Consider the following 4,702-nt stretch of genomic DNA (forward strand, 5'->3'; position numbering starts at 1 on the left):
TTTTTAATCATCACATGGGGAAGAGCACCCGGATGGATCGGAGGGCGCCAGAGGTACACTATATACTTTCATGCCACTGAAGCACACACGTCCGTCATGTGGCCAGATTCACGCAATCTGCAGCGTCTGCTTTGGTCGCGAACCTCGTCCGGAAGAAGTTGAGCACGCTGCGGATCAGGTGCACCCTTGAGAAGGGCCCGCCCTTCGATCCACAGGTGTTCGAAAAGTCCGCGTAGTCGAGGTCGAAAACGGCGATGCCGAATTTCACGGTGGGATCTACAGCCTGGACTGTGCACAGCTGCCGAAGAATGCGAAGAATAAAAATAAATATTTGCTTAAATGGTAGTTAATCACGACATTAAAAAAACGACCAAACATTCTGTGGTACATCTGACGTGTCTGTGCGGTCAATAACATTGCGTCTCACGTCAGTGCGACAAAATTGATTCATGACAGAAGTAGCCACCACTACGAGAAAAATGCATAGTTAGCTTAGCCAATTTTCTCGTAGCGGCAAGCTACAAGAATTTAACGCAAAAATGTACTCTATATACAAAAAAAAACTTTGGCGACTTGCGACACAGACATGTGCTGTTACAACAAGCATTTTACATATGATGGTAGCAATATGTACAAAATAAGTAAGAAGCCTTCCTTATTTATTAAGGCTGAGAATATCGAGGTATTTTTAAAACTGAAATCAGAGGACAGTGAAAGGTCAGTTATAATTTATCTGAAACATTCCTTCCGCCGAAGCTGCGATCTGACAGAAGCCGGTGCTGATATAGACAAAAAATACATATAATGGTCGAACAAGAGATGCTGACTTTGGTCTGTTTCCAGCATTCCGTGGTATCCCGTCTTTTCCACGTTCGGGAGTTGGAAAATTGAGTATCGCAACCACGTCGCTTTGATCAGGTGTCACTGTGCCTTTTGAAATTCTGTGTCCCAAATTAGAGCACTGCACGGGCCGATTTTTTCAGTACGGGCCCAGCCCGCGGGCCCGCTTTTACGTTGGCCTGCCCGCCCGAGCCCGACCAAAAGATTTATGGCGAGACCCGGGCCCGGCTCTGGCCCGAAAATAATCTACGTTACCCACCCGGCCCGGCCCGCCACCCCTTTACCTTAGGCCCGAGCCCGGCCCGAGCCCGGCTCGAAACCAGCCCGAACCCGGCCCAAAAAACCGAAAAAGATAACCGAGTGGCATTAAAAATAATAAAATAAAGAAGAGAATGAAAGGAATTTATTCTTAAGGCATAAATACATGTCATATGCAATTATGAACACCATTCGAGCGGTGTGAACGCAAATACCAGCGCGCGAAGTAGTACGAATGACCCTGCAGAGCAGTATCGCCAGCAGTTTCCAAAGGCGCGACCTTGATGCGGCCCAATCCACTTCTATCGCAGCGCCGCCACAGTATATTTCCACGTCGGGCGCCTTACTGCAAAGCATGCGCCGCCCCAGCCGCTCATCCCACTCAACCGTATTCTAGTACACTCTAGCCGAAGCGCTGCCACGACCGGTCGTGAGCGCAGCGCATGGATGGAGTAAATGGAGAAAGAAAGCTTTCTTTCTGTTTCCATGTATTTATATAAAGTTTACTGAGGTAAAGGTTCTTCCTAATGAAGCAGGCCCACCAAAATTTCAGTTCCTCCATGTTTCAGCGTAATGCGCTGCTGCTAGGCGCACGGTTGAGAACATGCGTGCAATCATGGATGGACGCAGTGCCATATTTCAGCCGCGTGACGAATTACCTTATCTTACTAGTCATCGTTTTACCAATTCGCCTTTGAAGAATCAGCAAGTCGCGAACGCACTTGCACCGCGCTGAAAGCATTAATGATTTAGGTAAGGAATACAATGGCATCCTTTGGTTTGAGGCCACTTCGGTCTTTCTGGACTTTTACATTCTGTTCAAACAGCGCAAAATACGATGGAAGAAGAAAATGGAAGTACACAGGAGTAGCACTGCTAGCTTCCAGCTGCGCCGGGGCAACAGGTTTTTCAGAGTCGAGACGCGCGAGGATAACTCGCTGCATGTTACATGCACACCACCAGAGAGTCCGGGCCCGGGTCAAAAAGCGCATGCCGTGCCCGAGCCCAGCCCGAGCCCGTGAAAAAACTGCCCTACCCGAAAGCCCGGGCACGGCCCGTGGGCCGGACTCGGGCTTTCGGGTAAGCCCGAGTCCGTGCAGTGCTCTAGCCCAAAAAATCTATGCTGGACTTGACAAATAGGCGCTCCTTGCATTTCAGTTTTACATTCTCGGCCTTAAAATATGTCAATAATCCCTCGGGATGTCTCAGATGGTCGTCAAAGGTCTGTGAGCATCCGACAACGTAATGAAAGTTGTTGATTAGTTGTGCTATGCTATATATATATATATATATATATATATATATATATATACGAGAGATGAAGGGAACTGGAGGTGCTCGATATTTGTTGATCATGACCATATGAAGCCCACAGGCAACGAAGCATTGGGGAAATTAGCTATGGTTCAAACTGAAATGTAGAACATAATGATGAAAATGGAAATATATACTCGTATATACCATGTGAGTGGGCTTCCCAAATTTCAAACACACACAGATTCTCTCACTTTGACACTCCTAATTCTAACGCATTAAAACTAGTTTAGTGCAAATGTGACGAAAGCGCTAGTGTTCATCTGCATTTTTATGACAGCTGTCTGAGAACGTGCCTGTGTTGATCAGCTGTTTTGTTGTCTGCCGGCTCAGTCATGCTACACTAATATTCCAAGATGGCCCGAAAAGCCCGCTGCAACTCTAGCTGATTTCATTTAGGACCTCAAAAATTTTAAAAAACATTTCCCGTGGATTCGTATATAAAAAAATTGAAACACACTCTGTACAAATCCAAAAACTCTGCACCAACAACTGGCATAACAGTTAAGTAAACTACAAATGTTGGCTTATCTGAAACTGACAAATGTGCTGTAGACATTGTAAACCCATTGATGCCCTCAAGGTTCCTGTCGTTCCTCAAGGTGCGAGTTATTGACCTAAAACACCCTTACAGATGCAAATAGGTTTGCAGTGTAATGTTACACGCTTGTATGGAATTGTTGCACCGTTTATAAGGGCTTTATAAGATAACACTGACAAATTAGCGGGACAATGCAGATACGTGTATTTTACATCAATTTTCTCCGCTTTATAAGTCTCAACAGATGTAGTTTCTACAATTCTCATATCGTTTGTAATTGTGTAATAACTTGGTGCTTGTGTTTTTTTTTTAACACGAAAGTGTTTTATGCCGGGGTCCACCAAGACTTCACTGACGTATTTCCGTCACGGAAATACGTCAGCTTACAATGTACACGAACATAATACAAAGAAAGAAACCAGAAGAAAAAGTTCCACAAACATGCAAAATTTGAAATCGAACCCACGACCTCTCGGTCCGCGACGATAGATCGCCGAGCGTTTAACCCATTGCGCCACAAACGCATTTGCAGAGAGCTACACAGACGCGCCTTATATATCTAACACTCCTCCGTGTACCCGCGCTCTTGCTCGGGGCGGTGCCGCCGCCTACGAGCAGAAAAGAGAAGTTCTGCATTATGACACTAACGCGCACCGACAGTGAACGCTTCGGTGGTCTCAGCACTACGACGCCTCGATGCCAGCAAACGTGTGAAGACACGTTTCACTTTCGTGTTCTATACCGATTCCTATATAAGAGGGATCAACCACATTTTTTTATAGCACCACATTCAAACTTTTTGTTAAAAGTTATGGCCATAACGAAAAAAGCGACTTCTATCTCTATAATGCCACACACTTATTGAGTTAGGTACAGTGGGTGACGAGCAAAAAATTATTTCTCTTTCCATGTATTTATAAAAGTTTACTGAGGTAAAGGTTTTTCCTAATGAAGCAAGCCCACCAAAATTTCAGTTGCTGCTAATTTCTTTACATCTACATAGCTCTAAAGTGTCTATATCAAGTGAAAATATTCTTCGTCCGGTGGGTCGCACCTTCTTGCAAAGTCCTACACGGTCGTCGTAAGAGAACATGGTGTGCTCGGTCACGTGACGAATCTGCGTCGCGTCCACCCTAGGGTCGTAAACCTGTGTCGACCTGAAGTTTGGACTCTTGCAGACCTGCCAAGTGAGGATCGAACAGAAAAAAACATTGCTGAAATGCAATGGCAGAAGTTTCAAACATGCACATAAAAGCATCATGACAAGTGCAATTATATTTGTTAAGTTTCTTTTTTTTTTTTTTTTTGACAGCCCGTTTTGACCGCGCGTTTCCGCAATCATCGAGTGAGAGGCAATCATCTTTGCTTGTGCGCACGTGACACCATGCTTGTTAATTTAGTTAGTATGCCTATGTTTACAAGTTTATACGACCGATAAAACTACTATCGTTACTTCGTATATAGCTGTCGACTAGTTTGCTGTCGCAATCGATCGCTTCGCCTTTCGGGCGAAACTGCGACTTTTTTTTCCTACGAGAATTTAACTGGACACGAGAAGACGCGGTTAAAATCCGCGACGCCCCGGCGGGCTGGTGCAGAAATTTCAAGGCCACCAGCCTTTCGCACTCCGGCGGCTGCTGCGTATTGCGCGCCGCGCGAGCCTTGTCTTGAAAGTGATCTGCAATGCGGTGAGCCTTGACAGAGTCTAGGCGTAACGAGGGCCGATAACTTCATGTGCGCTATAGCCCC

Source organism: Dermacentor silvarum, chromosome 5 (genome assembly GCF_013339745.2).
Source record: "Dermacentor silvarum isolate Dsil-2018 chromosome 5, BIME_Dsil_1.4, whole genome shotgun sequence".
NCBI lineage: Eukaryota > Metazoa > Arthropoda > Arachnida > Ixodida > Ixodidae > Dermacentor > Dermacentor silvarum.